The following is a 22897-nucleotide window of genomic DNA, read 5'->3' on the forward strand; positions in this document are numbered from 1 at the left end:
AGGGTAGGAGTTGAAACAGTTTATGTCCTGGATGTGGGGGATCTGTAAATATTTTTACGGCCCTCTTCTTGATTCATGCAGTATACAAGTCCTCAATGTAAGGCAGGATTGGTAGCAATTATTTTTTCTGCATTACCTGCCATTACATGGCAGCACTAGGGATTTGAACCGCTGAGCTACTGACCTTTCGATTGACAAGCTCAATGTCCTAGCCCCTGAGCCACCGCATCCCTTAATCAAAGTGGATGCCTCCAAATTGATATGATAGTTCAGAAAGGGTTTTTTTCCCCCTGAATCAATGTGGAATACAGAATTGGCCTGATTTGATCCTTCAAACTCAAGACTTGAATCAAATTATCAAATCAGATCAACATCCAAATTGAATCAATTATTCAAATTACATTACAGCTGATTTACATTCCTTTCAATTAGTCTTCTCTGTTTTTCCCAACGAATAATCACTTTTTGTACTGGAAGTTAGGCTGTACAATCACATTTTTATTTCTCCTAGCGTTTGATTCTGCTTTGGGACAACACAGTCAAAATGTCCAGATTACCGTATATACTCGAATATAAGCCGATCCGAGTATAAGCCGAGGTCCCCAATTTTACCCCAAAAACTGGGGTAAACTGGGGACCAGTATGCGGTAATGAGGCACCTACCGGTTGAAACCCTCCTCCCTCAGCTGAGAAGGCTGGCTCCCCGCCCGCCTCTCACTGCACCGCAGGGCTTCCCAGCATGGTCCGTAAAATGTGAAAAAGAAAAAAACAACTCGAGTATAAGCCGTATATACTCGAATATAAGCCGAGGCTTAAAAAAAAAAACTCGAGTATAAGCCGTATAGACCCGAGTATAAGCCGAGGGGACGTTTTTCAGCACAAAAAACGTGCTGAAAAACTCGGCTTATACTCGAGTATATACGGTAATTCCTTTTTTGCTTGTTACTTTCCTTTGTCTTATCTCAGTTTCAAGATCCATTAAGACGGAGAAAAGCTGGTAGGGAAAGGGCTGGTACAGGTTTCCTTCCTTCCTTCCTTCCTTCCTTCCTTCCTTCCTTCCTTCCTTCCCTCCCTCCCTCCCTCCCTCCCTCCCCTCTCATTCCCTATTGCAGTATATTATGTGCCATTCAGCAAAAGTCTTAATACTTTGGCTTTGAATAATCTTATCATTACGGTTAAGATTTTATGTTATAAATATTACAAGTAATATTAAATCCTTGCCATCACCTGGGGCAGGGGAAACAGGGACATGCTGGATGGCCGCCATCTCCTCTGGACCTGCAGGCTGGGCTCTCAAAAGTAGACCGGTGCTGATGCAAAGGGGCAGATGCCGAGCTGGAGCCGAGACTCCTGTTTTGCTGCGGCAGAAGGAAGAAAGTTAGCAGGGCTGGTGCTCCAGACCAGAGGGCGGGTGGATGTCCCAGGCAAACTCCAAGTGGCGGGGGGGGGGGCAGGCAAACGCCAAGCGGCAGGGAGGGGGATGTGGCTGCAAACTTGGCGGCTTCGGGAAAAGCTAGCCCAGTGGGGAAGGGGACAGCAGCCTGGCAAGCTTTGTGGCTACGCTGCTGGTGGCGGGGTGACTTCGGGAGCTGCTAGCCAGCAGGAAGGGGACTGGCTGGCCCGGCAAGCTTTGTAGCCACATGACATCCTCAGACGTTGAGCATGCCAGGCCCAAAAGAGTGAGCCTCACCATATCCCCCCGGGTGGCTCTTTGGCCAAGCACAGCAGGTCTCCCTTCCCCACCGCCAGCTTTGCCCTTACCTTCCAGATCTTCCACACACCTCCAAAGGAAAGGCAGTGGGAGTGGCAGGAGATGGTAGTGATGGCCTCGGCAAGAGAGGGCTGTGGCGGTGGGGAGGGCGAAGCCAGTGGCCCGGCAATCTGGCCCCCCATCCCCAGCGCAGCTGCAATGGTGGTGGATTTGGGAGCCACTGGTGGTGGGGAGGGGGCCACCAGCCCAGCAAGCTTTGCAGTCATGAAAAAAGTTGCTGCCATCACTGCCATGTTATTCACGCATGCACATCCCATTGGACTTGCAAGGCAATGGGATGTCCATGTGCGAAGAACATGGTGATGACAAATATGGCAGCTGGGGCGAGCGACCAGCAACTGAGGGATCAGTTCGGGGGCGTGACTAGGCGGCCATCAAATTCTGTTAAACAATCTCTTCATGAATAAGATGGTTTTCCCTGTTATATGCCTCACTTAAAGTAGGCGTATTCTTAATTTCTCAAAAAGATTACATATGCATTGCCTCAGTTTTTATGCACATATAGCTGAGCTGGTATAACTTCATCTAAAATTTTAATAAGAGCAACAGTGAAGATATGGTTATGACTGAAACTAAGAATTTCCTTTGGAACTTCATAATCTTTTTTAAAGATTATTTTCCCCTCCTCTTGCCAGCCATTTTGTACAAACTAATTTTAATAAACTTTATGCATAAATCAAATAGTTCTGATCTGCAAGGAATGGGGGAAAAAGGATACGAAGAGGGAGTGAAATTTGATTTGCAAAAAATCTTGTTGATATAAATCTTTCAGATTTATATGCAAAGAGTTGTGTGACACCTATTTATCCTTACAGCAGGGGGATTAGGGGGTCAATGCTGCCCTTTAAGGAGTTGTTGTAGGAGAATTTTCTCTCCCCCCCACAAATCCTCTATTTCCAGGACATTAAACTGGTAGGCTTTTCAATGAGGATGTAGAAAGATAATGTCCTTTGTAGCAAGCACAGATTTTCATGAAAAGCTATTAAAACAGCTTGAGATTAGAACAATGCTGTAGAGTTTGCCCTTGAAGATATGGTATCTATGGGATCCAAGATCAGAAACCCGAGAAAGGAAGAGAGAGAGAATGAGATAGAAGAGGCTAGACCCTTCCTTTTCAATAAGATAAGAAAAGCCGTCAAGGATAATGATGAAGGGAAAAAAAAGACTGACTGCATTGTATCATGGATTGACCAAGTTTGGGTGAAGTCATAGGCAATTTGCGAAGACCAAATGAAATGACACAGCACCATTTTGCTTAGAGAAAAGAACTGAGCGAGGTCTGAAGTGTAATGTGATGACCCAGGGCATGGCACAAAGGCAACACAGCCAGAGAATAAGTACAAGTCCCTTTATTAACTCCAAACTTTGCCCCCAACGTCCCTTTACTCTCCGGTCTGGAGAAAAATCCTTCCAGAAACCTGAAAGCGCACAAAACTTCCAACCATAAATCCAACAGGGCAAGATAAGGTAATTAATCCGGCAGGGCAAGCAAGATTAGGAATTCCTGAATTAAAGTAGCACAGCTGTAAATCAAATTAGTTAGGAGAATGCCAGGAACTCAGTTAAAGCAGTGAACATGAACATGAACTCAGTGTTTGTTCCCGACAACCGCCCCTCCCATTTGCCTCTCCTTTTAAACTCCATCTCCAGGTGTATCTTGTGAAGTGAATTGGGGCCCTTTCCTCCCTCGTAAGCCACGCAACCAATGTTGCTCTCTTCTCCATTCTTCCCTGCGTGCCCTAGGATGAGGAGGGGGTGGGCCTTGGGTCTTTATCTGAACCCCCTCTCCCTTGTTCTACCTCTCCCCTGCTCTGCCAAGCCTGACTTTGCCCTTCCCCAGTTTCCTCCACAGCCCATGGAGTCACTCTCTCGCTCTCTGTCAGCTGTTCCTCTTCCATCTCAGAGTCAGACTCCGACAGGGGCATGACATGTAAGGAGATAAAAAGGATCATCTTTTTCCAAGAGTCTCTACGCATCCAATAAGGGTGAGCAGAATGGACAGAACAGAAGACAATCTTTTTCCTCAGTGGCTCCTGTTCTTCCTTCAGAGATCAGAATGGCCATACCCCTGTTAGCCTTTTGTAGGGCTCTAAAAACCTTACTATGTTCCGGTGCCTAGGTTGCTGAACGTGTCAAGGGCTCTGTCTCCTGACTGTGTTGCCAACTGGCAACAGAGGTACAGAATAAACAGATAATACTGAAGCAATGGATGAAAATTAATCAAGGATAGAAGCAACTTAGAACTAAGGAGGAATTTCTTTTTTAAAAAAAGTTTTTTTAACAAACATATCAAATCAATGTGTGAACGGTGTGGTACCTGAGTGTCATATATTCTAATACAAATAAAATAGTAAAATTAATCATAGTTATCACATTCAATCAACTTATATTTCTAATTTGCTGTTGTTAGTTGCAAAGTCGTGTCCGACCCATCGCGACCCCATGGACAACGTTCCTCCAGGTCTTCCTGTCCTCTACCATCCTCTGGAGATATTTCTAATAATAATATACAATTATAATAAGTTGCAATCTGTCATTGTTCAATTATTCCATGTTTTCTCTTATTGTTACTTTATTTTATTATATAAAAGTGTCTACACTAACATTCCCCTTTCTCTTCTTTCTATCACTTATTCTAACTTTTAATCATATCACCTTTTACTGAAAAAAAAAACACATTTTCTTTCTATCCTACCTGGCTTCTAGTCATGTCACTTACCTGAAACAAAGGAAAGAAAAAAGAGAGAGAGAAGCAAAAGCAAATCAGAACATCAACAAAAAAGAAATAATTTGTCTATGTGATCGCTGGGCAGTTTTAAGAAACAGTTGTTAGATGGTCTGACCTCTGATTAAGTAATACAGAAATATGTTCAAATTCAAGAAGTTAACAGAAGATTTATTAATGATGTTTTGGGGAATTAAATATGGGGACTAGACTTCATTTAAATAATTTCCAGAATGGGATGAAATAGTATTTTTATTAGATATGTGCAAATAACAATTAATTTTAAAAAGGAGAAGAAAATATATTGCATTAGACCATAATGGGGAGTGAAATTTGAAATATGTTTAAGAATGTACCTGGCTGATAATCTGTTCACAATGATTTTTTTATTATTATGTTTATAAAAAATAAAATAAAAAATTCAAAAAGAAAAAGAAATAATTTATCCATCATCTCTTGTCCGCTTCAATACTTTGGTTGCTATGCTTTTTTTAGTTTGCCTCCCACCTTCGTCTCTAGGATCTTTGTCTCTATCTGTAACTGTTTCTTGACTGTTCAATCTAGGTATTTCTCCCACCTCTACCCTCTTCCACTGCCTAGTTTCCAAAATTTCTGCCCAAGCCCCTATCTCCCTTCCAGACGTATCTTCCAACCCCCTTATTACATTTCCCCCTGGTTTAATTCATCAATCACTGTTATTTTCATTGTTGTTGCCTTAAGGAATTTCTTGACAGTTAGTACAATATTAATCAATGGAACAACTTGCCTCCAGACGTTTTAGGTGCTCCAGCATGGGAAGTTTTTAAGAAGAGTTTAGAAAACCACTTGTCTGAAATGGTATAGGGTTGGGGATGGGGGACTGGACTAGAAGAGACCTCCAAGGTCTCTTCCCACTCTGTTATCTTGTTATTTGGTTTTTCTGGCCAAGTAGCTTGCTGCTATGTACATTTAATCTGGATGTCCTTAGTATTTTTATTGCATTAAAATGTTAAGTGGTTAAAATGCAGTACTGCGGGCTAATTTATTCCAGGAGTTCGATTCTGAGTGGCTCAAGGTTGACTCAGCCTTCCATCCTTCTGAGGTCAGTAAAATGAGGAGCTAGATTGTTGGGGGAAACATGCTGACTCCGTAAACCGCTTAGAGAGTGCTGTATGAAGGGATCTATACAGCAGTATATAAGTGCTATTGCCATTAATTAATTAATTAAAATGTGGCAGAAGGCAAGTTCTGAAAAATGATCCTCTGGACATTTCTCCACGATATTAACAAACGGTAGCTTGTCAGGATAGTTGTGAATTCAAAATTCACAGCTACAGTACCTTGTATTATTCATTTTTCTTGTTGAATGCCAGCCATGTTTAGTGTTGTTGCATGTATACAGCCAGGCTATCATCTGCATGGCAGGCCTAAAATGTAACAAGGGAAGACAATGGAAAGGCCACGGAAAACAGCCTGCTTGCATTCATGCATCACTAATGCTCCAGCAATTAACTGAACAATCATGGCAGTTTTCTGTTCCTTTCCATCTATATTACGCTAGCAATGAGCAAAACAGAGAGAAGTCACTCTTAATTGCGACCAGAAAGGGTATGAGTGAATTGCATCGCTACTTTAGTCAAGCGCATTTTGTAACTCTGCGTAACACCACTCATTCAACCTTTTCAAACGCCAACCAAATCAAATTTGCAATGCTTTACTCATGCAAACAGTGGCCACAGGTATCAATTTATTTCTATGGAAGGAGAACTACAATGCCTGCCTGCCTAGAATAATACTAAGATTGCTGTTCTGCAGTGCTTTATTAGGATATTTGTGGACAATAGTATTACAGAAGGAGGGAAATAAAATAATATATGTTTTTGGCTCAGAGGCTTTGTTTCTTTACTTCACTATAGCAACATTCATTAACAGATGAACAAAAATACATTTGTGACAGACCTGTTTCTGCTGCCTAAAAGAACTGGCAATGACACCCATAGAAACAAAACAATGACAGAATGTTTAAGGAATATCAGCTCAATTCTGTAAAATAGCTATATGGCATCCAGCTTATACACAAAGAGTATCTTTGAAAAGTATGAATAGAACACAGCCCTGTACTTGCTAAACCAAAATGTTAGTGTGTTAGTGTGTTGGTTTACTCCACAATTTGTCCAGCTAGAGAAGAATTAATTCACCTTCTTAAACTTAGGAACTTAGATTTTGATATATATTTTTGATAAATATTGACATCAAATTCCAGAGAAGATGTCATAGCAATAGAATTTGGACTTGTATGTTGCTTCATAGTGCTTTTACAGCCCTCTCTAAATGATTTACAAAGTCAGCCTATTGCCCCCAACAATCTGGATCCTCATTTTACCAGCCTCAGAAGGATGGAAGGCTAAGTCAGCCTTGAGCCACTCAGGATCAAACTCCTGGCAGTCGGTAGAATAAGCCCGCAATACTGCATTGTAACAACTGCGCCACCCCGGTTCTTGATTTGATAACTGATGGTCTTTTATGTTCATCAGTTGGTACCTGATAAAGTATGATAGCTATCAAATAACAGTGTATACTACTTAACTGCCTTTAATCAATGAAACACAACTGGTACCATACAGTCAATATTACCTGACTTTCTGTTTTTGACATCTGTCAAAATCAAAACAAGGAGTTATAAACAAATCTGAAAAACTCCAGATTTAAATAGGGAAGCTGTTCCATGGATTAATTGTTCTCACTGTCAGGAAATTTCTAGGTTGGGTTTTTCCTTGAGCTCTTCCCTGGTATAGCCAATGAAGCAAGAAGAGCCCATGACTTAGAAGTTAATACATCTACCCAGTGGTGGGACTCAAATAATTTAACAACCGGTTCTCTGCCCTAATGATTTCTTCCAACAACCAGTTCACCAAACTGCTCAGGAAGTTAACAACCGGTTCTCCCGAAGTGGTGCGAACTGGCTGAATCCCACCACTGCATCTACCTAATATGTAAGTAGCCTGGTTCAAATCCCAGAAGGGTATGGCTAGCTGATGAGAACTAAATAGCTTGAAATAGATCTATACCAGTCTCCCTTTATTATTAGAAGGGGACAAAATGTATTTAGGGTCCTTTTAAAAATAAAAAGGGAAAGACCACATTTCCACTATTTTTTTTTCTCCGTTCAAAAAACGCCATGTGTAGTTGTGAGCACTGCACTCGCTCTCTGCCTCCATTTCTGCTTTCTAAAAAAAGCATCACCATCTAATCAAGCAGAATTGTTTGGTAAGGTGGTCACCTTTAACTAAGAGAGAAGAGGGAAGAAAGCTTTGGTTTTGCTTGTTTAAAAAAGACAAAAACAAATGACAAAAAGAAAGCAACTTATCTTTTTTTTTTATTTTCCAGTTTTGATTGAAATTTGGTTCTGAATGCATATAAGATTGCTAACTCTTTTCTTTCTTTCATCCCTCCTTTCTTCCCTTCCTCCTTCCCTCCCTCCCTCCCTCTTTCCTTTCCTTTCCTTTCCTTCCCTTCCCTTCCCTTCCCTTCCCTTCCCCTCCCTCCCTCCCTCTTTCTTTCTTTCTTTCTTTCTTTCTTTCTTTCTCTTTCCTTCCTTCCTTCCTTCCTTTTCTTTCTCCTCAATATGATATTGAAGCAGAGGGCAATTTTAGTTCCCGTCTCATAAAGGAAGGAAAATGGACAGAGAGAAGCAGTTAGAGAGGCATTGGAAACAGACTTTCATCTTGACTTTTCTTTGCATTAAGCAAATGACAGCAAACTGCCTTCCCGGAGTTCTCCGCGGGAGCTATAAATAAAAAGCTATATTTGGGTATTTGTGCAAGGTGTTATTTGAGTTGTATTTGCTGGCCCAGCACAGTCTCATAATGTAACCCGTAGGCTGCTCTGCCCTCATGGAGTGTGCTGTGCCATCATTTGAGTTCTTTAATAAGATCAGGGCAGCATTTTTGAACCTGATAGCCAAACAGGGGATTTTCAATTCCAACTGAACCATATTCCAGGACCTGACATTAATACTAGGGCAAACAAACAACACAAAAATGGAAATAAATCCACATTTGACAGCTGAAAGGGCACACATATTTCCTGAAGAATCTGAGTGTCATATATATATGTGTGTGTGTGTGTGTGTGTGTGTGTGTGTGTGTGTGTATGTATATGTATATGTATATGTATATGTATATGTATATGTATATGTATATGTATATGAATGAAGGCAATACAATCATGATCAAGGTAGCTGCGTACCAGGTGAGGACGTCCTTCTACATTATGGGTCAAAATTAAATTTGTTTCGAATGGTTGTGTTTCTTGTTCTGCGCAATATCTCCTGATATTTGTAATGTTCCTTTGAAACTGCCAGAGAAGAAGGGTTTGAAAAGGTCAGGCTCTGTTTCCTATTGCAGGAAGAGTATGGTAAGTTAATAAGTTTTATTTAATAAAAGGCAACCAATTTTTCAGGCGAATCTGCAATGAGAGTCTCCATGTATGGAGTTTATTCTCGCTACCTTCCTTCTCTGCATGGGCTCTCTCCAGTGGTGGGATTCAACCAGTGTAACAACCGATTTGCTGAGGGCACACAGCACGTTTGAAATTAGCTCTAAAACTTACCTTCTACTGCAGCCCCGGTGAGTAAAAGAGGTGAGGTGCAGCAATCCACTCTGCCGTGCCTATCAGCTGGGCTTCAAACAAAGGAAACATAAGTCGGTATAGTGCAGAGGTCGGTGGGCGGGCCCAGCTGATCATTGGAGCGAACCGGATCGCTCCCAGCTGATCATCGGAACTACCAGTTCACCCAAATCAGTTCCAGACTGGCTGAATCCCACCCCTGGCTCTCTCTGATTCATAACCTAGGAGAAACCATCACTCCAGTATCAAATGAGGATATTTTTTATCTGTGTGTTGCATTGGGGAGAAAAGCAAGCATAGCAAGAAATGGGGATGCATTCAACCTCAAATAATAACACCTTCTACTGTTTACAGTTAAGACTAATAATCACCTTGGAATTAACATATACGTTACAGGCCATAAATAAATGCAAACATTTGTATTTTCTTGCTTTAGGGTGTTATTCTTCTCTTTCTTCTTCTCCTTTGTCATTTTTCTTTCTCTTTTTTCTATTCAATCTTTTGACTTTTCTGAAGAACATTTAAAGGAAAAACAACCACAACAAGCATTTACCTTGTCATGGCATCCAAAAATAATGCCAGCTTCTGTTGAAGTTAATCAAGTTAAAAAAAAAAAGAGTGGTGAAAACAAGTGCGGTGCGGAGGAATCTTCTAGAATGTCTGACTTGCTGGCATAATTGATTAGATGCCTTAGCTCTTTTGGGTTGGTATTTGAAAAAGTTTAGCAGGACCAGGAGGCAACTGTCTGAAAAAACTGTATTTTCTTCTATCAGCCTATTTGGGATGAACATATTTTTTTTTATAAGAAGCCCTTCATTCATATATTTTATTTATTTATTATATCCTGCCTGTATTATTTTTATAAACAACTCAAGGCAGCAAACCTATTTTAATACACCTTCCTCTTCCTATTTTTCCCCATTACAACCCTGTGAGGTGGGTGGGCTGAGATAGAGTGATTGATCCAAAGTCATCCAATCAGCTTTTATGCCTAAGGCATCACTAGAACTCATGGTCCCTTGGGGATTGGCCCAAAGTCACCCAGCTGGCTTTTATGTCTTAGATCTGGGGTGTCAAACTGGCAGTCTGTGGGCTGGATGCCTCACTCGCAGGCCACAGACACCCCAGTTCTGCAAAGGGATAAAACCAGTGGTGGGATTCAGCCAGTTCGCACCACTTCGGGAGAACCGGTTGTTAACTTTCTGAGCAGTTTGGTGAATTGGTTGTTGGAAGAAATCATTAGGGCAGAGAACCAGTTGTTAAATTATTTGAATCCCACCACTGGATAAAACGTCACGAAATGTCATGTGATGACAATGTGACACTGCGAGTTTGACACCCATGTCTTAGATGGAACTAGAACTCACAGGCTCCTGGTGATTGGCCCAAAGTATCCCAGCTGCTTTCATGCCTCAGGTGGGACTAGAACTCACAGTTTCCCAGTTTCTAGCCTGGTGCCTTAACCTTTAGACCAGGGGTGTCAAACTCAGTTTCATTGAGGGTGGCATGAGGGTTGTGTTTGACTTCAGGTGCGGTGGGCGTGGCTAGGGTGAGCATGGCCAGCTTGACATCACTTCTGTTGGAGGCATCTGTGGCGGCCCGAGCGCTCTGCCAGTGAAAACGGGCTCCTGACCTCTCTTTTCAGCTGAGAGGACCTCCTGCAACCCTCTGCTGGCAAAAATGGAGCTCAGGGGTGCCATGTATGGTCCTTGTAACCTCTGTTTTCAGGTAAGATGGCCTTCTGAAATCCTCTGCCAGCGAAAATGAAGCATGTGGCCCTCCCGAGCTCAGTTTTTTTCTGGCAGAGGCACCACGGGCCAGTCCTTCGCTGTTTCCAGGGTGGTCCTGGGGGCCAGATCTATGCATCTAATGTGCTGGATCTGGACCCTGAGTCTTGAGTTTGACACCCCTGCTCTAGACCAAACTGGCTTTGCTTTGGGGTGTCATTCTCCTCTTTGTCCTTCTTTTTCATTTTCTGATTGTCACCTAAGATAGAGCCTTCTCTATGACATTTTCCAATTTGTGGATTGCTGCAGTGGTGAAATCCATTTTTTTTTTACTACCAGTTCTGTGGGCATGGCTTAGTGGGCGTGGTGTGGCTTGGTGGGCATGGCAGGGGAAAGATACTGCAAAATCCCCATTCCTTCCCCACTCCTGGGGGAAGGATATTGCAAAATCTCCATTCCCACCTCACTCTGAGGCCAGCCAGAGGTGGCATTTGTCAGTTCTCCGAACTACTCAACATTTCTGTTACCGGTTCTCCAGAACCTATCAGAACCTGCTAGATTTCACCCCTGGATTGTTCTATAGAAGACCAGCTCAGTTCACTTTTTTTCTATTTTCCTTCTACCAGCGAGCAAAACCCATTTTAAATTGGTAGAATTTGGACGCATAGAAGGGTTTTTGCCAAGAAAGTTGTCTATTTTCACTATATTTACAGGGTGTGTTAATGTGTTTTTAATTGCATTTTTAATTATGTTTTAATTATATCGTTGCTGTTGTTGGTTATCTGATTTGGGTTATACACACTGACAGTCAGGGGTTGCAAATCTCATAAATCAATATTTCATCGAGTTTGATGGAGAAATTCAGGCTTTCCAGTAAGTTTTATCTGCCCTCATGAAAGTATAATTCTGGGATTCTTATGTGGGGGGCACTATGACAGTTATAGGAACATAAGATGAGTACAAAACTGTAATTTAAATCAAACCTAAGCGAGTCTCTGTTACCGGATAAGCATAATCACAGAGCAGGCATTCTTGAAACAAATGTACATTAATTTTTTTTGGGTGGAATAACCTTGCAGAATTGAAAGGCTGTGTTGAAATAGAATTTGTCATCCACATTTGCCGACACTATAATCTAACCAGCCACGTGAAGTTTCTACAATCATGGCTCAAGGTCCAATATTTCATTCATATACTTTAGGAAACAAAGAGCTGGTTGACAAGGAGCTCCAACATGAAAGCAGCCTTCCACATTCCAGAGATGTTGTACAAAGCTAATTATTGCATTGTAATGGTTGCATGGTGATTAAAGGAGGCCTGTGAAAAGGAATAGCATCTACGTCTTTGTACCCTCTAATTGTTTTGGAAAGGAGGAACATTCAATTTGACAAATGACTGGGCTTTTGTGGCCACCCTAAAGTTGAAAAACGGGTTCATTTTGCCAAATTCAGACATTTTTATTTCGTTATACAAGCCCTTGTTAAAGAAATCCCCATGAATGCTTCTTTTCCTTTTACTTGACAGACCAGCTGGCAATGAGCTGTAGAAAATGCTAAGGGTAGAATTGGCCATAACAGACTCTTTGAAATTCACTGTATTGACAGGAAGAGCAATTCGGTGGTTGACTTAATTTGTTTGTTTGTTTAAATATTTCTACCCTGCCTACTCTAAACAAACTGGATGGAAAGATAGCCTGGGAAATGGGCCCCTCATAATCAACAGGGGTGCTGATTTACTACCAGCTTATCAAGGATGTAGGAAAGGAGGGTTTGGCTGCACAAGGAAACAATAGCCAACAACTTAATAGCAGCCCTCAACACCCCAATCAATAACTAAAAAGCCACATATAACCAGGCACTGTATAAATATCACACACAGAGTCCAAAACACACACCCTGCTAGAGAGAAGTTTCCTGAGGATGGGATCCAGCACGAGTCCGAAAGCTCAGAAGACTAAACCTCTGATCCTAGTGACCAACAGAGATTTGATCCTGCAACAATATCCTGTGACACATATATTTGCCTTCATTCTATGGAAAAAATTTGGATTTTTACAGCCCTCCTAATGAACTATGGAAGACGCATCTAGTCTTCAAGAGCGATGTTTTTCAGAAGAATGGGGCAACCAATGAGAAAGGTTATTTCTATAGTTTATTTATTTATTTTATTTGTCAATCATCTATAAGATACCAGGTAAAAGTATAAACATAATTTGGATACATGAAAAGGGTAAGTAAAAAGGAATATTAGGACAGGGATGATAGGCACGCAGGTGTACTTATGCACACTCCTTACAGACCTCTTAAGAATGGGGTGAGGCCAACAGTAGACAGTTTAAGCTTAAAGTTTTTGGGGTTTGGGGAAGAAACTACAGAGTCAGGTAGTGCATTCCAGGCATTGACCACTCTGCTACTGAAGTCATATTTTCTGCAATTGAGTTTGGAGCGGTTTACCTTGAGTTGTATCTATTATTTGCTCGTGTATTGTTGTGGTTGAAGCTGAAGTAGTCATTGACAGGTAGGACATTGTGGTAGATAATTTTATGTACTATGCTTAGGTCAGACTGAAGTCGGCGTAGTTCCAAGTTGTCTAAGCCCAAAATTGGGCTTAAGGTATTTTATTGCGGGTAGAGGAGTGGAGAACTCTTCTCGTAAAATATCTCTGGACTCTCTCAATTGTATTTATGTCCGATATGCAGTGCGGGTTCCAGACAGATGAGCTGTATTGGTCTAGCAAATGTTTTGTGTGCTCTAGTTAGTAGTACAATATTACCAGAGAAGAAGCTATGCAAGATTAGTGCCTTTTTGGCAATGTTGTTACAGTGGGCATCACTCAAGGCATCATTTCTCCACTTCACAGCAACCCCGTCAAGGGCCAACTTTATTTCAGACATCAACGAAGCTAGAGGTGAAATTGCCCACCGCAATACTGGAAACTTTCTTAAGGGCCTTCTGGAGTCCAACTAGATATATAATCTGTTTGGGGCATGTCATTTTAAAAGGTCCCTTTCTGTTGAAGAGGCTGGCAATAGTGACCATTCATAGGCTGATCACAAAATGACTTGATCATGATGAAGTCTATGGAGATCCTCAAGTCATCCAGGTCAGGGTTGTTCCAAAAGTACTTTTTCAAAAGGCAATTTTGAATTTTGTTTTGTTTTTCATCCAAGAAGCTTATTCAGTTCTTCAGCAAAGTCCACATGCTGGACAGAGAGGACCACTGGTTTGAAAGAAGGGTCAAAGAAGTCATCTCTATTAGAATTGAGCAGCCCTCTCTCAACAGAGGGCTCAGCATCACCTATCTCCTGTTTAAACACACTCCTTTCAGCAATTCCAGGAAAGTTCCACACCCATTTGCCCTATGCAGGTGACCCTGAGGGCACAGATAAACCTCCAAGTGGCCTCAAGGACTACATTTCATCAACTGGCAAATATGAAAACTTTGCTTAAGTGAAGCTCCATCGCAAGTAATCATACTCATATGATTTTCTGAGTTGTTCCTTGACATATTTTCTGCCCAGAGGGCAAAGTGCATTCCTATTAATGCTGCCCTGTCACCTGTGAATGGATTGATAGTAATTACTTACGGTGAATTAAAAAGGCTGTTTTCCCAATAAACAGTATTACATTATCACATTTCACTAGCTAATTCTAACACCATGGCATTTTCTTTCCAAAAGTAACATGGTTTCAATAGAGAAAATAATTATGTGTCATTTATAATCCATTAACTAGATAAAAATAAAATTTAAATTGTTAGACACTTATTTTTTCTGTGTCTGTGGGTGGTGGTAGGAGGGGGAAAAGAATCCCTCTGGAATTCCTACACTTCCCTCCTGTGGCATATTGGTGTAAAAGCTTTTGTTAATTGTAGCAAAATGTCAAGGGGGTGGTTAGTTGAAATCAGAGACATTTTTGGGGCAAAGATGGAATGAATGGAGTACTTTGGAAGGATGATAAACTTAGCATGAGTGGACAGATAGGAACAGTCCTATCTGTGTTTAGCATCAGTAGATACATATGTATCAGTAGATACATAGAGATAAACCATATTTACACACCATTAAAAAAACAATTAAAAAAACTAAGAAAGAAACAAACAAAAAAGTTCAAAGACACAGCAGAGAACATCCAGATAAGCAGGGATTAACACCAAACAAAGAATCAAGCAGAATGGAATCATCATCATCATCATCATCATCATCATCAAGAACAACAACAACAGATGCCAGAGTCGAAGAAAAAAACTGGAAAAAATCATGAAATATTGTGATCAGCCTTCGAAACTATGGATAAAACATGCAACATTGTCATTGGGGCACTTGGTACCATGTCCAAGAATTTTATAAGATACATCAACAAATTGCAGTTTCCTGCAATAACACCAGCGGAAGTGCAAAAAACTGCGCTACTTGGAACATCGTACGTCTTAAGAAGGTACTTGGTTGATATCTAGGACACTGGCAGCAACCCGTATCAACCATTAGCACCAGTCAATGGTATTTGTGATGCATTTTTGAATGTTCAGTTGACTGAGTTTCATATTTAATGGATAAAATAAGTAACAGCAGCAACAACAACAGATTAAATGGATGGAAAACCAAAGTTCTGCATGGACAGCACTTGAAAAACATTTAAGGAAAATGTGATAATAACTTGACATGGGCATGGCTTAAGAGAGGAACCATCAAGAAAGAAACAGAAGATTTAATATTTGCTGCTGAAGAACAAGCGCTACAAACTAATGCCATGAAAATGAAGATACAAAAATCCACTGACAATCCAAACTGCCGACTTTGCAACAACAAAGTTGAAACTGTTTCTCACATAATATGTGAGTGCAGTAAATCATGAAAACTGATTACAAAGCTAGACATGATCGAGTTGCTATATTAATCCATTGGTCATTATGTAAAAAATATGACGTATCTCTATCCGAAAAGTCATGGGAGCACAAAGTGGAAAAAGTTACCGAAAATGAGACAGTGAAGCTCTTGTGGGACTTTTGAATACAGATGGATCATCATTTGGAACACAACATTCCAAATATCATGGTTGTCGAGGGCCAAAGCATACAGTTTATTGATATCGCTGTATCAGGAGACGCCAGAGTAGAAAAAAAAGAACTGGGAAAAAAAAATCACAAAATATCGCAACCTGGCCATCAAAACTACACAGCTATGGATGAAACATGTAACAGTGATACCCATTGTCATCAGGGCACTTGGTACCATGTCCAAGAATTTTACAAAACACATCAAGAAATTGCAGCTTCCTGCAATAACACCAGAGGAACTGCAAAAGAATGCGCTACTCAGGACATCATATATTTTAAGAAGATATTTAGTTGATACTTAGGATGCTGGCAGCAACCCCTATCAACCATTAGCACCTGTCAATGGTATTTGTGACACATTTTTAAATGTTCAACTGACTGAGTTTCATGTTTAATGAATAAAATATAATAATAATAATAATAATAATAATAATAATAATAATAATAATAATAATAATAATAATAATAATAATAATAATAATAATAATAATAATAATAATCCCATGGGTGGGCTATTGGGTACGGTGCTTATTGTTAAGGGATTGCCGGTCTTCGGATTGGTAGTGGACTAACCCAGGCATCTACCATCACCAATGATGAAAAGAAATGAAGAACATTCCACACCGGATTGGTCATCGCCCAGGTCAACAATGGCTGTGTCAGATGCTATAGCTCCTGGACATCTGTCAAAAAATGGGCTCAGTTGTTACTGCTGGGGAACCAGGGCGTGCAACTGTAAAGCGACTGGAACAAAAACGCAAAACCTGGACAACTGAAGACCATGTCCAAGAATTTTATAAAATGCATCAAGAAATTGCAACTTCCTGCAATAACACCAGCAGAACTGAAAAAACCCTGCCTTACTCGGAACATCGTACATTTTAAGAGGATACTTAGTTGATGTTTAGGACGCTGGCAGCAACCCCTATTAATCATTAGCACCAGTCAATGGTATTTGTGACACCTTTTTAAAAGTTCAGCTGACTGAGTTTCATGTTTAATGAACAGAAGATAATAATAACAACAAGAAAAACAATAAAGAAACCACTAAGGAGAAAACCTATGATGAATAGTGTCTATCAAGGGGCATATGGTGTGAAGAAGGGAGCACATACCAAGGATGGGGAAGGGACAAGACAAAAGATAACATACCCAGCAGCAGATCAGATTGGAAACAAAGGAAGAGATCTTCTCCAAGTAGAATAGACCTGTCTCATACATGTTAGCTGAGACAGCTTGCTGAGAGTCGCTTCCTGAGGTGCTAAGAATGTGGTAACCTCAAGGCCTTCTTCAATATGACCTCATTGCTCTGGATTATCCTGCATACAAGCAAACACAAACACCAATTTAGAACGGTTGACAAATTGTTAATATGCACCAAAACTGTTAAGACTTTTCTGTAAAGCCTTCTGACTGAGGGGTGCGTGGAATGACTGAGCAGGGGCAACTAATGGATTTTGTGGTCCTATAATTCTCTTTATTAGTCTATTATTACAGAAGTCTATTATTTTATGTATAGTCTACATAGCGTATAGCTCACTATGACTTACAGTTTTTACGTAAATTCATTTTGCAAGATGTAAACTGCAATCCTTGGATGAAGAAGTATAACAATAATTATATTATTGTATAAATATAGCCTCCTCCCCTCAGTGTGATTCCAGCAGGGTCCTTCATCAAACTGTAGATCATATTTGACTGACTGTGAGCTGAGAGCATATATCAATCCAGTATCTGATTTTTTTTTCCACATAAACAACGTTGCACTTCAATTGTTAGATGGCCTAGCCCTAGACATTGGTATCTGAATACAGGTCTTCTTAATGGTTTATATTCTACTGTTGTTGTTTTTTAATCTAGCTGAACATGTGTTGCAAGCCCATGTACGCTCTGCTATATGCTAAACAAATAATAATTATATAAATAAACCTCAATAACAGAATAACAGAGTTGGAAGGACTTTGGAGGTCTTCTAGTCCAACCAACTCAGGCAAGAAACCCTACCACACTTCAGACAAATGATTATCCAACATCTTCTTAAAAACTTCCAGTGTTGGAGCATTTACAACTTCCGCAGGCAAGTTGTTCCACTGATTAATTGTTCTAATTGTCAGGAAAATTCTCCTTAGTTCTAAGTTGCTTCTCTCCTTGATTAGTTTCCACCCATTGCTTCTTGTCCTACCCTCAAGTGCTTTGGAGAAGAGCTTGACTCTCTCTTCTTTGTGGCAGCCCCTTAGATATTAGAACACTGCTATCATATCTCCCCATGTCCTTCTTTTCATTAAACTAGACATACCCAATTCAGGGGTGGTATTCACTTAGCTTTGCTAGCGGTTCACAAATGTAAGCATGCACCTTCCTTGCATGTGCAGAGTGTCAAAAACATGGATAAATGGGATGTGATTATGTCCAGGCGGGTGGGCGAAGCCACCCATAGCTGCCGTTACCAGTTCGCCCGAACCTAATAGAACCGGCTGAATATCACAACTGACCCAATTCCAGCAACTGTTCTTCATATGTTTTAGCCTCCAGTCCCTAATCAACTTTGCTGCTCTTCTCTACACTATAATAAAACTAGCAGCCCTGCCTCCTTTTTCCTCATTATCACAATAGTTATTCGGACAAGTATCCTCTGATGCTTGAATATGCTTCGCCCTAACACATGCATATAAAACATTGTGTTCTTTAATTTGGATAGATAGATCGATCAACTGGAGACACGGTGTTTGCTCTAAAATACTTACTGAAGTCATCTTATTTTGTTTTGTCAAATGATTAGCCAGGATCTTGTGAGCCATGGAGAAAAATGGAAAAGACGTGATGAGTCCACAGGATAGGGGCCCTTTTACAATTATTCCAGACCATGCACTTTCACTCTCAGTATCCTCTTCTACATCTTACTGATCATAATGATGGTCAAACCACTTGAAGGCAACATTTTGACAAGGGAACAATTGCTAGTGTGTTAATTTTTATGTGACATATGGTCACTCTAATTTTAATTAGAGTTTTCTCCTTAGACACGACCTTCCTGTTTCTTGAAGCAGGGTTCAGATGAACCACCTGATGGACTCCAGATATTGTGGATGTCAGTTGTGATAATCATGATCATTAGCGTTGAAGACTATGGCTTATGGGAGCTATGGTGAGAGGCATCTGAAGCAGTGGTGAGATTCAAGTAATTTAACAACCGATTCTCTGCCCTAATGATTTCTTCCAACAACCAGTTTGCCAAACTGCTCAGATAGTTAACAACCGGTTCTCCCGAAGTGGTGCGAACTGGCTGAATCCCACCACTGATCTGAAGCCTGACCTAATCAAGGAGAGATGCAACAGAGAGCCAAGGAGAAATTTCCTGACAGTTAGAACAATTAATCAGTGGAACAACTTGCCTCCAGAAGTTGTGAATGCTCCAACACTGGAGGTTTTTAAGAAGAGATTGGATAACCATTTGTCTGAAGTGGTGTAAGGTTTCCTGCCTAAGCAGGGTGTTCGACTAGATGACCTCCAAGGTCCCTTCCAACTCTGTTGTTCTATTATAAATTCTAAACCTGCCTTAGAAATGGTTTTCTCATTCTTTGCTTTAGGTTAGCAATATCCTCTATCATTGAAATAAAAAGATTTGGCAAACAACAGCTTCCCAACTGGTTACAATTTTTGGAACATTTGTGAATAATTACTGTCAGTTTAATTAACTCTGAACATACCCACCTCTGCATTTGTCAGGCGCCTTATGTTCCCCAGAGTCACCCAAGCTACAGATTGGTTCCTTAATGGTTAGAAATTGACTTCACTCTCTTAAATGATTGTATTCTCCAACGAGGTCTCTATTTGTCTACAACTATATAAGTTATATGCTTTAATTACGAATCATGGGGCTTGATAACTTATAGTTAGGCATGATTGTAATTGGCTGCGATTTAGCATATAACTTTGCATAAATTATTATGCTTCCAATGTGTAGCTTAGCTAGTGCAATCTACTTCAGGAGGCTGCACTGTAGACTACCTGGAGGCTTGCTTCCTGGAAGCAAGAAACAGTGAAAAGAGAGACAGAATGTGAAAGTGAAAAAGCAGTTCAACATGGCAAAGAATTGAATCTGGCCTTGGACAGAGTCAAAGGGGACCTTTTAAACAATATACTTCTAAAGCTGGGGTCTCCAAACTAGGGCCCGTGGGCCCAATATGGCCCACCAAAGCCATTACTCTGACCCATGTGGAACCATGAGGCTGCCCATCCACATCGCCCCACCTACCTGCTGGCCTCCACCCACCTTCTGCAGGCTGAGGAGGCCAAAAATGGGCCCATTTTTGGGCGGCAGAGTGGTAATGGAGCCCGAGGAGGCAAAAAACCAGGCCCATTTTTGGCCTCCCTGGCCTTCAGAGAGAGAAAGAGAAAGAGAGAGGGAGGAAGGGAGAGAGAGAAAGACACACACACACACACAAACAGACGTCCTTCATATTCACCCCAAGGCAGCCGCATCCCTGAACTAACTTGCTTTCCACCACCAGGAGCATAACAAATAAAAGTTTAATTTGTGTGTATTGTTTAAAAGGTAAAGGATCCCCTGGCACATATAGTTCCTAGTCATTCCCAACTCTAGGGGGCGGTGCTCATCTCCATTTCTAAGCCAAAAAGCCAGCTTTGTCTGAAGGCGTCTCCGTGGTCATGTGGCCGGCATAACTAAATGCCAAAGATGCACAGAACGTTGTTACCTTCCCACCAAGTATTTTACTGCTTGCATTTTTACATGCTTTCGAACTGCTAGGTTGGCAGAAGCTGGGACAAATAAAAGGAGCTCACACTGTTACACGGTGCTAGGGATTCAAACCACCGAACTACTGACCTTCTGATCGACAAGCTCAGCATCTTAGCCACTGAGCCATGAATTCCACTCATGTATTTAATGGACTGCTAAATTGGTAACACACCCCCAGTCACATGACCACCTAGCCACGTCCATCCAGTCACATGACCACCTAGCTCCCCCCCCACAGGCAGTCTGCCCCCCCCAACAGTTTGACGGACTTTGAATTGGCCCCCTGGTTAAAAGGTCCCCTGCTCTAGAGAATTCTACCATAGCATCAGGCATCAGCAGACAGACTTATGAAGATTGGTTTTTCATAAAGTGGGAGTGAAATAACAGCAATATTATCGAGACCACAGAAAAATGATGTTGCCAGGACATGTTTGTGCTGTAAGTCGATATCTAAAGATTTGATTATTTGATCAACTGATTGATTAAGCTTCCCATATCACCTACCACAGCTGTTGTCGTCCTCCAGCAGCTGCGGACCTGGCAGCAGAGTCAGACAGTGAGGAGGCTGGGAAGGACAATGGGTCAGTCCTGAAGTCAGGGGACGGCCCGGACAAGAGTTCTGCATTGGAGGCAGAGATGGGGCCAGGGCCATCTGGGAGCGATGCACAGATTCCAAAGCCTCCAGAGGCAGACAGCAGAGAGGCAAAGGAACAGGAGGTGCCTGTTCCTAGTGCACAGATATAAAGAGCTGCCAGAATGCAAGAGCAGCTGAAGCAAAATGGATGACTTGGGAGTAAGGCCAGAAGATGATTGGCCCCTCCCATAAGGCTTAAAAGAACAGCAACGAGCCATTGGGTTCTTTGTGGAAAAGCAACATTGATTCCATTGCTTCTTGTCAGCGTCTCTTGAACTTTGTGGGTTTTTTGCCAAGAAATGCCTTTGGCAAGTTGCTAAAGACAACACAGGTTGGTGATAAGGCCGAAGGATTGTTTATGAAGAATTTGTTTTGGACTAAGCTGAGAATGAATTAATTCTTAGCTGTGTTTTAATAAATTTGTTCAGGACTAATTGTGTTTGGTAATTACTACTTGGGCCTCGGTCACAATAACAGCATCAAGACAAGAAACAATGGATGGAGATTAATCAAGGAGAGAAGCAATTTAGAACCAAGGAGAAATTTCCTAACAGTGAGAACAATTAACTAATGAAACAGCTTGCCTTCAGAATTTGTAGGTGCTTTATCACTGGAAGTTTTTAAGAGGCGATTGGACAGCCACTTGTCTGGAACAGGACAGGATCTCCTGCTTCAGCAGGGGGTTGGATTAGAAGACCTTCAAGGTCCCTTCTAACTCTGTTCTTCTGTTATTTTTTTCTGGGAAACTAAGAAGAGACTCTGCTTTAGCGAGCAAGGGAGAGGTATTATGTTCACATCAAATTCGAAACACTTTTAAATGTTCAAAGGAAGCACCATCCAAGCATTCTGAAGCCTCTTCACACTGTTGGTTTGAAATTCAGCTTGTGATGGAGTAAAAGCCTATAGCTTGCTTTCTTTGTGTTTTTGAACTGTATTGCTGCCAAGGCAAAATTTCTCTTCTTCCCCAAACACATGCATCGGATTTCTTTCTGATGTGAAGGACTTTGTATTTATTATCTCTGTTAAATGACTTCTATGATATTTAGAGATGGATTGTGCTTAAGCAGGACAGTCATTCCTCAGCTTTCAAATCTGCCCTGGCAGTTTTCTTAATTATTTGCTTGATGGAAATATTTATATCCGATCCAACAAACACAATGCGGTTCTCTTTCGTGCATAATTGATAATATGGATTGTTGATGGCTGCCTTTCTTCTACTATTGCCATCCCAACAAAAATAATACATTTTTATTCATTAAGAAAATTAATATGACCCTCCAACTCACGGTGACTTACAAGGTGGCTTACAAAAATAAAACTCCAATACGAAAGTCATTAAACACATATAAACACATGGAGACACACATAGATACATGGAGACATGTTGACACACCACAGCTCTAGAAAGGACAGAGCCACCAATATCAATCTATGACTCCTCCCAAACATGGGGGTGGGGGAATCATATTTTAAAGGCATAATTTGCTGCAATGGGATTAACCCTTACTTCTCTTCATTTGAAATCTTTTTAAAGTCTGTTGCTGGTGATTCCACAGCCGGTCTGTATAGTTCTTTTTTTTTTTTAAATCAACATAGAAGAGTTTCCTGTTTCCTTTTA

This window comes from Ahaetulla prasina, chromosome 3 (assembly GCF_028640845.1).
Source record: "Ahaetulla prasina isolate Xishuangbanna chromosome 3, ASM2864084v1, whole genome shotgun sequence".
NCBI lineage: Eukaryota > Metazoa > Chordata > Lepidosauria > Squamata > Colubridae > Ahaetulla > Ahaetulla prasina.